The sequence below is a fragment of the Chrysemys picta genome, chromosome 17, assembly GCF_011386835.1.
Source record: "Chrysemys picta bellii isolate R12L10 chromosome 17, ASM1138683v2, whole genome shotgun sequence".
In the NCBI taxonomy this organism is placed as follows: Eukaryota; Metazoa; Chordata; order Testudines; family Emydidae; genus Chrysemys; species Chrysemys picta.
In genome coordinates, this window is record NC_088807.1 from 1,018,222 (window position 1) to 1,029,606 (window position 11,385).

Genomic DNA, 11,385 nt, shown 5'->3' on the forward strand with positions numbered 1-11,385 from the left:
GACAGAACTGGCACCCGCTGCACCCCAGCTTCATGCACCTGGCGTCTGCCCACGTACCCGCCATCCCGCGTGTCCAAACATCGCACACAAGTGATTGCAGCAGACAAAGCGGCGCCCTCAATCGCCCGTGCGGACAGCGCTGCCGCTCACGCTCGTGCGTTCACACGCACGGAGCCCGGGGGGGGAGCAGGCTCTGTGCTGCACACGCACGGCCCAGCACGCACAGGCCCCTGCTAGCTGGCCAAGGCTTTGCACCCGTGCGAGTCACCACGCTCAGCAGTGAATTCTCAGGGCAGGGACTGTCTGTCCGCTGGGCCTGGCCAGCCCACCAGGGCTTTGGGGCTGCCATGACCCTAACGATTCGGCATAACCCCGAGGAACCGACGCTCTCCCCGGCACGGAGCCCAAACGCCGCACGCAGAGGCCAAACGCCCGGAGGAGACTTCAAGGGCCGCTGTAGGGAGTCGCTGGGCCCGATGCACGAGTAATCTGTACAGAGCTGTGCACGGCCCCCCCAGCCGGGACCACCAGCTCGTCCCTCTTCCAAGCGTGGGGTGCGCCAAACCGCGCGCAGCTCTTGGCCCGGGCGCGCCTGACACGTTCGTTACCTCGCTGGCGTTAAACAGCAGCCAAGGGGGGGGAGGGGTTGCCCAGCAGATGCCGACTTGCCAAGAAGGCACGAGAGATTATCCGGCAGGGTGCAGAGCAGGGCTGCAGGGGGTGGTGTGGCCACTGGGAGCCAGGACGCCTGGTGCATGATGTGGGGCAAGTCACGTCTCCTCCCGCCCTCCGTCAATTTAGACTGTAAACTCTCCCGGGCAGGGGCTGTGCAGCGCCTGGCACAACGGGCCGTGATGCACCTAATACTGAGCTACTAAAATCTCTGCCTTTCCCTTCAGGCTCTGCTTCCCCAAATCTCTGTGCAAAATACCACCCTCGTGAGCCGACAATGTCACTCTCACTTTGCACTGGTGCGACGGCAGCGCACGGGGCTGGGCGACGAGGACTCAGCCCCCCGGGCTTCGCTGCACACGATGAATCGATAAATGCACAATCCAGACGCCTGACAGAGACCAACGGCAACACCCGCCCATCACAGCACGCAGCTCCCAGCAGGCTTTGCAAACAGCCCGTACAGCCCGCTCAGGCTAATAGATTTTAAGCCCTTTAGGATCTAAGTTGCCCTCCGACATCAGAGAGTTGCCCGGAGATCCTGCACCCAGCCCAACACGCGGGAACGAAGAGATTCCACCGACGCGTCTCGCGCTACGTTCCCAGCTCGCCCGGTTCGCCGCCCGCTGTCTAGCCTGTCTCGGAGCTCCGAGCGAATGAGGGATGGGACCCGTTATGACGTTGCACTCCATATGTTTTATGGAAATATGCTAATGAGTGTGAATATAATATAACTGGGATATGCTTCATGCAAAAGGTCTCTTGTAAGGTATCATTACAAAGCTTATAATCTCCTGAGTGTGGTCATCCTATTTGTATAAATGTACCACTCTTGTATCTGGGACTAGGAATATGAAGTTAACTCTGAGTCCTATTGTAATTATGCAAAGTGGGGGCCATTAATGGTGGCTTGGAAGCTTGATGGCTCCCATTGATCAGGACAATTGGTTGTAAATGGCTCTGTTTGCTTGTAAGCCTTCCTGTGAGTCAGACTGGGAAGAATGGAGGGGGGGGGGGTCTCACAGGACATGTGACCATGTCACCTGGGACTGGAATCCATCTTTAACCTGGTGCTTTTCCATTGAGAAGGAGGGGTGGGGACCCAGAGAGACAAAAGATTCCTGCCTTGTGCCAAAGCTATAAAAGGGGGTGGAACAGAACAAAGGGGGCTGCAGTCATGAGAAATCCCCTAGTTACCACCTGAGCTGGAGCTAACAAGGACTGTACCAGGGGAAAGGATTGGGCCCAGACTAGGAAGGAGTCTAGCCTGTGAAAGAAGCTTATTGGAACATCTCTGAGGGTGAGATTTACCTGTATTCAGTTTCTTAAATGTATTAGGCTTAGACTTGTGTGTTTTGTTTTATTTTGCTTGGTGACTTACTTTGTTCTGTCTGTTATTACTTGGAACCACTTAAATCCTACTTTTTATACTTAATAAAATCACTTTTGTTTATTATTGAACCCAGAGTATGTATTATACCTGGGGGAGCAAACAGCCATGCGTATCTCTCTATCAGTGTTATAGAGGGCGGACAATTTATGAGTTTACCCTGTGTACGGTTTATTCAAAGTAAAATGGATTTATTTGGGGTTTGGATCCCATTGGGAGCTGGGTGTCTGGGTGGTGGAGATAGTTGACCTGCTGAGCAGTTTTGGGTTAAAGTTTGTAGCTTTGGGGGCGTGGACCAGACCTGGGTCTGTGTTGCAGCAGGCTGGCGTGTCTGGCTCAACCAGGCAGGGTTCTGGCGTCCCAAGCCGGCAGGGAAAACAGGCTCAGAGGTAGTCTCAGCACATCAGGTGACAGTCCCAAGGGGATCTGTGTGACTGAACCTGTCACACCCGTCACACTGCACGTCAGGTTCCTCTGCCAACGTGCCCCCTGCCACCAATCACGGCTCCTCCAGTGGGGGAGCTGGCAAAGGAGCTAGAGCGGCATCGTTCGCACGGTAACTATTCCGGCCCCAGGGGCTCCCAGCGCAGCCAGGCCATGCGGGCGCTCCCCAGGCATGGCTTCGGCACTCAATTTCCCCACAACAGGGCCTGAAAACAGCAATAGGGGGTCAGACTCCTGTCGCTTGCCCCCTCCACCTGGAAACCGGAGCCACTGACACCCGCTGCGACGAGGGCCGGAGGGTCAGTTATGGGGCGGTAGCAGAGGATGGGGCTGGGAACATCTGCAGTGATACGCGGAGATGAGAAAATAACTGAACTTTCTGTTTGGTGGCTGAGCTGGAAAATCTGGACAGAAAAATCGTTTGCGGCCGACGCGAAATGACAATTATTGGTTTTATCCTTGGAAAAACAAAACAAAAAAACAAATATGTCAATGTGGGTCAGACGAAACGTTTCGTTTTCTGGGGTTTTCGTCCCTCTTCTCTGTGCAGCTCGTTTTTATAGGACAGCTCCAATGCCCCGGGAAAAGTCAACATTTGTCCTCCGGCCCACAGGATTCGCTGCATTTGCCCCGAATTAGCACCTAGTTCGACCAAGAAATGCAGATTGTGGCAAATAAACGGTTCCTCCCGGCCCCTCCCCCCGCTGCAGGGCTGAGGTTCACGGAGCGGCGCTGGAAAGCTGTGGGCTGCGCACGTTTGAACGACTCCCTCGCCGGACGTTCCTCGCTAAGAACAGCCCGTGTTTCCGCCCCATGCGGGTGTCTGGGCGCCTGGCGAGCTGGGCACGAACCATCGCGCACACAGACGCATGCCCCCAGCCCTGGTCGGCAGGAACGCGTGGGCTCTTCTCAGTCACACACGTAGGGGAGAGGGAACCCCTGTGATCGGAAAAGGACTGGGGGGGGTAATATTACAGCATCGCTTGCACAGCTTGGCAGCTGCAGATCTCAAAGCACTTTACCCAGGAGGCGGACGCTTTCCTCTGCCAAGGAAAGGGGGGTTTCCTGGGCCCTGAAGGAGACGAACCAGAAGTTCTGAGAGGGCTTTGCCGACCCCTACAAAGGGGACAGGAGAGACAGCAAAGGCTGCAGCTATTGTGTATAATTATCTCGGTTACAGCAGCACATGCAGGTTCCACCTGAGATCAGGGCCCCGTCGTGCCAGGCGCTGACCCCGACCGAGGTGTGGTGCCAGAAGTGATAGATAGATCAACAGAGGATCAAGTAGTGCTTCCCCACCATGGGGCCTGTGGGGACTTGGCACTTTGCAAACTGCTAGGATTGTTACCCCCACTGTACAGGATGGGGAAACTAAGGCACAGTGACGGGACGGGACTTGTGCATGAACCTGGGCTCCCAGCCTTCCTACCTCCCACCGGCTCTAACCCACTAGGCCCTACTCTCCTCCCTGAGTCAGAAATAGAACCCAGGAGTCCTGGCTCCCAGCCCCCCCTGCCCCGCTCTAACCACTAGACCCCACTCCCCTCCCCGAGCTGGGGACCGAACTCGCTCTTGGAGCGGGTCTGTGAGAACAGCCCATCGAGGTTTTGCCAGTGTTCCCCCCCACCCCGGGAATTGTTCCGTTGGTTATTTCCTCTGACCGCTAAAAACGCACGTCTCATTTCCAGCCTGGATGTGTCCAGCTTCAGCGTCCAGCCAGCGGCTCGTCCGACCTCCCTCTGCGAGCCCGACGAACCCGGGGCGCCAGGACACGTGTGTTCCCCTGTGGGCAGCGACAGGCTGGGATCAAGTCACCCCTGAACCGTCTGTGCTCAGCTAAGCATCCGGAGCTCCTGCCGTCTGTCGCTCCCAGGAGCTTTCGAACCCAGCGGTCGTTCTCCTGGCTCTTCTCTGACCCCCCAATCCACCAGCGGGCCCCAGAACCGGCCCCAGGCTCCCAGCAGCGTCGCACCAGGGCCAAACACGGGGGAAATCACCTCTCTGCTCCTGCGGGAGATTCCCCTATTCCGGGGCCTCGTGCTGGGTGTTTCTGGGGGGAACCCCCCCCCCCATCCCGATGCCCCAGCTCCCTCCACGGGGCTCGGGGGAGCAGCAGACTGAGGGAGGGAGGGGCGCGGGGGCAGCTGTGCCAGGGAGACGTGTCAGGGGCTCTCTTCTGCTTCTAGCTGCGCACCCCCCTTTGCCCCCGGGGGGCTAGAAATACAGCCCCCCCACTCTCCAGCGAATAACAGACCAGCCTCAAGGAGCAACGGGGCCACTTCCCCTTGCTGATGGCTTCCTCCCCCCGGTGACGCCCCAGCTGGAGGGGAAGGGGCGCCCGGGCACTGGCACAAGGACGGGCTGAGCTCCCCTCCCTCCCCCACCAGTGCCTCTGTCAGGAGAATGAGAGCGCTTGGCATGTCCACCCTCGGGGGAGGTAACAGCACCAGCTCTCCGGGCCGGGTCAGCGGGCAGACCGGGTCCCCCGCCCCTGGGGGCCTGATGGCTCCCAGCACGGCTAAGGGAGGGGGTCCAGAGCCCTGCGTGGTTAAGAGGAGGGGGTCTCCCCGGTGGGCTGGGGGAAGGGTCCTGGGTCCTCCGCCCCATGTGGTGGTTGCTGATGCGCAGACCCAGGCTCTCAGCAGGGCAAGATCGGTCCCCCTGCACCTCCGCTGTGCAGATTGGCGGTGACAGGCGCTCGGTGGCGGTGGGTTAAAGCGCCCAGGGGGCCGGAGCAGGCGGGGGGGGAGGGGGCGTTTGTCAAACCCAGCGATGGAACTGGGAAGACGTACGGGGAGGCACAAAGGGCATCGCGCCAACTCCCAGGCTGCTCGGGTCCGGCCACTGCAACCCACGCTCAGCTGCTGCCCCACTCCCAAACCGCCCCCCACCCTGTGCACAGATAGGTCCTGCGCGGTCCCCGTGCTGCAAGGACCCCACCGAAGGCAGCAGAGCTGCACGGCGCTGGGGAGAGAGGAGCTTGGGGTCAAAACACCAGCTGGGATTCTAGACCCCACAGCTCTGCCCCAGGCCCCCTGGGGGGCAACGGGCAAGTCCCTGCGTCTCTCTGGGGCTCAGCTGCCCAATCTGTAAGATGGGGACAGCGATCCTTTCATCTGCTCAGACCGGGAGCTCCTGGGAGCAGGTGCTGGGTCTCACTCTGGGTCTGGGCAGCACACGCGGGGCCCTGATCTCGGTCGGGGTCTGGGCAGCGCCCAGGGCTGCTTAAGGTGTTTTGGCCACTTTCTGCCACCTTTACTCCCGGGGACAGATGCTGGTTTCCCATGCGCCTGTTCTCCACTCCCCAGTCTATTCAGTCTCCGCAGCCCAGCAGCTCTTGGGGGGCAGGTTTCTTTTCCCCCTTGGTCTTCCGGTAAAGGCCCTGGTGAGATGAGTGTGACGGGTTTGGTCACAGAGACGCCCCATGGGACTGTTGGAATCACAACTGAGCCCGTTTTCCCTGCCAGCTTGGGACTCCAGAACCCTGCCTGGTGGAGCCAGACACGCCAGCCTGCTGCAACACAGACCCAGGTCTAGTCCACGCCCCCAAAGCTCCAGACTTTAACCCAAAACTGCTCAGCAGGTCACCTATCTCCAGCACCCAGACACCCAGCTCCCAATGGGATCCAAACCCCAAATAAATCCATTTTACTCTGTATAAAGCTTATACAGGGTAAACTCATAAATTGTCCGCCCTCTATAACACTGATAGCGAGATATGCACAGCTGTTTGCTCCCGCAGGTATTAATACATACTCTGGGTTAATTAATAAATAAAAGTGATTTTATTAAGTGTAAAAAGTAGGATTTCAGTGGTTCCAAGTAATAACAGACAGAACAAAGTAAGTCACCAAGCAAAATAAAACAAAACACGCAAGTCTAAGCCTAATACATTAAGAAACTGAATACAGGTAAATCTCACCCTCAGAGATGTTGCAATAAGCTTCTTTCACAGGCTAGACTCCTTCCTAGTCTGGGCCCAATCCTTTCCCCTGGTACAGTCCTTCTTCCAGCTCAGGTGGTAACTCGGGGATTTCTCATGACTGCAGCCCCCTTTGTTCTGTTCCACCCCGTTATATAGCTTTGGCACAAGGCGGGAATCTTTTGTCTCTCTGGGTCCCCACCCCTCCTTCTCAATGGAAAAGCCCCAGGTTAAAGATGGATTCCAGTCCCAGGTGACAAGTATCAGGGGGTAGCCCTGTTAGTCTGTAACAAAAACAATGAGGAGTCCGGTGACAAGAGTAACAAATGTATTTGGGCATAAGCTTTCCTGGGTAAAAAAGCGTATGCCCAAATAAATGTTAGTCTTTAAGGTGCCACTGTACCAGGTGACATGGTCACATGTCCCCGGCCTCCATTCTTCCCAGCCTGACTCACAGGACGGCTTACAAGCAAACAGAGCCATTTACAACCAATTGTCCTAGTCAATGGGAGCCATCAAGCTTCCAAGCCACCATTAATGGCCCCCACTTTGCATAATCACAATAGGACTCAGAGTTAACTTCATATTCCTAGTTTCAGACACAAGAGTGGTACATTTATACAAATAGGATGACCACACTCAGGAGATTATAAGCTTTGTAATGGTACCTTACAAGAGACCTTTTGCATGAAGCATATTCCAGTTACATCATATTCACGCTCATTAGCATATTTCCATCAAACATTATGGGGTGCAACGTCACCCCGAGATGAGACTGAGACCCCAGGGTCAATCCCGCCAGTCTCCGCTAGAGACCAGGGCGGGAGCAGAGCGGGGGCGGAACCGCTGCTGGGGGCTCTTCGAGCGCGGACCCAGCTGGGCCAGCGCCTGGCAGGGAGCTGGGTAAACAGGCTCATCCCCGTGTTCCCAGCCGGGCACGGATTGCGATCGCCTTGGCCGCAGGGGCCTCGTGCCTAGCGCAAGCCAGAGCCCCACACCCCAGAGCCCGGCCTGCAGTCCAGAACTTCGGCTGCGCCGGAGCAGATCCTGGGAACGGAGACGCCCCTGGTGGGTCCTTCCAAGGGCCAAGCCCCTCCCTGGCACTCTGCACATCATTTCTAGCCTGAGCTCGTCTTGCTCTAGCGTCCGGCTGCTGCCCTTGCCGGCTCCAAGCCCGGAGTTCATACCCAGGCTGGGCCACGGGCCCTGCAGCGTCCAACGCAGCGCAAGCAGGGAGCGCTGCCCCGAACCGGCTCGCTCAGCTCGCTCTCTCGCCGTCCCAGGTGCCCCCATACCCAGAGCCGGAGGAGCAGAGCCCCGGCGAGGTGGCTGTGCCGCTGGCACCGTTATCCACAGGGGCCGGTCACACCGAGTCTGCGGCAGCGGGCGGGACGGCGCCAGCTCCCCCGGGTGAGTTCCCCGCGCTGGAAAGGAGCCTGGCTGGCCTGAGAGCAGCACGTGAACCTGCCCAAGGAGCCGGCAGCATCATGGGTCTTTCCGTCTCCCTCGGAAGGGTCACCGGGGTGGATGGGCCGATCCTCACCCGCCCCCTGCTCCGGTGCACAGCCCCACGGGGCGGGATCCTGGGACCGTTTGGGAACTGAACGGTTCCCTCTCACCCTGGCGCCCGGATTCCCTTCGAGGGACCAACGCCAGCCAGGCAGAGCCTGCTGCAGATGCTCTGAGCTGAGCGATGCAGGAGTCAGCCTGGCCCCTTCTGGCCTGGAAATGCCTGGAAAGAACGCACGGCCGGCCGGCCAGCCGGGCCCGCTGGGGTCTGCCATCCTGCCAGGAACGGCAAATCAACTGGGCCTGGCCGGGCCACCAACCCAACCCCAGTGCCGTCAGGTGGACTTAACCCGGCAGAGGCCGCAGGCAGGTGAGGAGCTGTGCTGATCTGTCCCTCGCCCGCCCGCGCTCACACACACGTCCCCAGGCGCTCGTCTGCCTGGCGGCCTGGAAAACGCCAGCGTGCCGGGCTACTGCAATGGGCGGCGGAGGAAACAGTCGGGGAGAGGGGCGGACAGAGAGGCTACAGCTGGGGATGGATGGACAGAGGGGGACGCACAGACCGACTGCCAGCGGGGTAGATACAGAGACGCACAGGTGGGACCCAGCCCGGCCCCACGCTCTCCCTATGCCACCGGTTTTGTTTTAGCCGCAACCTCCAGCCCGACCGGGAAAGCAACTCCCCCCCCCCCCCCCCAAGGGGCTGGAGGAATAAATGAAAGCCTGGACAAGGCTGGGAAGCGAGCTGGCTCCTGGCCAGGCCGCCCGGGTTCACCAGCGGCTGGGGGGGGTCCACGCTCAGCTCACGGCAAGGAGCGTCTCTGCCCTGCCATTCACCTTCAGCAGCCATGGTGCGGGAGAGGCCGGCTGCCCAGAAAGATGCTGCTCGGGGCAGGGATGCAGACGCAGGGGGATCACAGAGTCTCCTCGTCCCATGGGCACCGACCAGGGCCACAAGGCAAATCATCAATCACCGTCTCTGCCTGGGTCCGGCCAGGGCAGCCACCTGGCTGGGCCCGGAGAGCCGGCGCGACGCTCGGGGCAAACACCAGCCCGGCAGAAATACAAACCTGCCCCCCAGCCGCCCGCCCCATGGGGAGAAGGGGAAACGCCGGGTCACAGACACAGAGCGGCGCTGGGCTCTCCCGGCTGTGGGCAAAGCGGCCCCGTGGCCCGGGCTGGCGACAAGCGGCCCCCCCTTGGCACACACCCCATCTCCGGCTGGCGACCCCGACGGGCCGTGGGCACCCACAGGCAGCGCTCGGCTGGCACCCTGGGGCGATGCCCTCCACACCGCCCGCCGCGAGGGGGGGGGCTCCCCCCATCCCCCGCCACCTGCCAGCCCCAGCAAGCCTCAGCCCCCCTGCGCCCCCCCCTGCAGCGCCAGCCCCCCCGCGCAGCCCCCCGCCCGCGCCGCAGGACTCACCCGGCGCCGGCTCCCGCAGCGGCCAGGCCCGGTGCGCGCTGCAGAGCGCCCGGCCAGGCAGCCCCGCCGTCACCGCCGCCCCCGCGCCCGGCCAATCCCGCGCGGCGCCGCAGCCTCCCTCCCTCCCCGCCGGGGCGGGCAGCGAGCCGGGGCCGCGGCCGGGCCGGGGCCGGGATGCTCGGGCGCGGAGCTGGGGCGCGCCGGGGGCAGAGGGGCGGGAAAGGGGCGGGGCGGGGACGGGGTGCAGCCTGCAGGATGCCTGGGTCCTATTCCTGCCACACGCCGCGAGCAGCCCCCTCCCCTCCTCCGCTGGGGGGGTGACTGACTGAGTGAGCTCTGCCAAGCGGGGGCTGGCTCTGGGGGGCTGGGCAGTGCCCGGCCCGATGGGGCCCCAATCTCAGCTGGGGTCTGGGCAGTGCCCAGAGCGTCGGGACCCCAATCTAAGTCGGGGTCTGGGCAGCGCCCAGCACATCGGAGCCCCAATCTCAGCTGGGGTCTGGGCAGCGCCCAGCACAACGGGGCCCTGATCTCGGCCGGGGTCTGGGCAGCGCCCAGCACAACGGGGCCCTGATCTCGGCTGGGGTCTGGGCAGCACCCGGCGCAACGGGGCCCTGATCTCGGCTGGGGTCTGGCCAGCGCCCGGCACGACGGGGCCCTGATCTCGGCTGGGGTCTGGGCAGCACCCGGCGCGACGGGGCCCTGATCTCGGCTGGGGTCTGGCCAGCGCCCGGCACGACGGGGCCCTGATCTCGGCTGGGGTCTGGGCAGCACCCGGCGCGACAGGGCCCTGATCTCGGCTGGGGTCTGGCCAGCGCCCGGCGCGACGGGGCCCTGATCTCGGCCGGGGTCTGGGCAGCGCCCGGCACAACGGGGCCCTGATCTCGGCTGGGGTCTGGGCAGCACCCAGCGCAACAGGGCCCCAATCTCAGCCGGGGTCTGGGCAGCGCCCGTCGCGACGGGGCCCTGATCTCGGCTGGGGTCTGGCCAGCGCCCGGCACAACGGGGCCCTGATCTCGGCCGGGGTCTGGCCAGCGCCCAGCCCAGTGTTGGACTCAATCTCAGTTGGGGCCTCAAAATTTGGATTTTTTATTTACAAATTTTTTTAATAGAACAATTTTACCAGGCCAATCTCAGTGGAATAAAGTCTCTGCCAGAAAGAGGCGTTTGGCCCGTCACCGTGTAGATTTACGGGGCTGTTAACATTAGCACCTGGTCGCCTAGCTGAACCCAGGAGCTACAGGGAGCAGCGCTGGTGACTCTGGCCGAGGACAGAAACGGTTTTAGTTGTGTCTGGTTTGGATTGTTTCCTCGGGTTGCGACTGGTTCAGGTCAGTGGGGAACGTGAGCACTTTGCAGGATCAGGGGCATGGGGCTGAATTAAGATAATGTGGGTCACAAGGTCCATCCTACTGGGCCTCCCCGATGCTGTAGCCCTGTCCCGGCCATGGCCCCTGGCAGAGTTTAGAGGGCCGGAGCAGTTCACCCCTCTTCCAGCTACTGTTCCAGGCTCTCTGCAGACTCTGGAAGGCACAGCGCACCTTGGTTGTCCACTTAGCGTAGGGGTTGTGAGACGTTTGTACTGGTGACCCCTTTCACACAGCGAGTCCCTGAGTGCGACCCCCCTTACACAGTCAAACCACTTGTTTATATCTTTAACACCATTAGAAATGCTGGAGGCGAAGCGGGGTTTGGGGTGGAGGTTGACAGCTCGCGATCCCCCAGGTAATAACCTCGCGACCCCCTGAGGGGTCCCGACTCCCGGGTTGAGACTCCCTGCTCTCGCGCGGGTGAAGTGGGAGGGTGGATGGAATTGTGGGCAAAGAAAAGGACAATGGCTCCGATTCCCCACCGCTCTGGCCCCCCGTGGGCAGGAGAGAGGAGCTGAAGCCGGACCTGGCGCGGAGAAGGGTGGCTGGGGGGCTGTGGGGAACGGAGTGCCAAGGGGGGAGGAGGGATCGGTTTTTTCCCTGGAAATGCCTCCGGGGGACCGCTCGAGCTGCAGCAAACTAGGCAGCAGCCCAG

The 11,385-nt window shown here is 61.1% G+C and overlaps 1 protein-coding gene across 1 annotated transcript in view; it reads right to left on the bottom strand.

The window, feature by feature from the left end:
- The window catches only part of SPTBN4 (spectrin beta, non-erythrocytic 4), a 71,844-nt gene extending 62,329 nt beyond the window's left edge, over window positions 1–9,515 (bottom strand). The window contains exon 1 of the mRNA XM_065571630.1: window positions 9,364–9,515. The gene's annotated coding sequence lies outside the window, so the exon portion shown is untranslated. The remainder of the gene's footprint in view (window positions 1–9,363) is intronic.
- Between the last annotated feature and the right edge of the window lie 1,870 nt (window positions 9,516–11,385).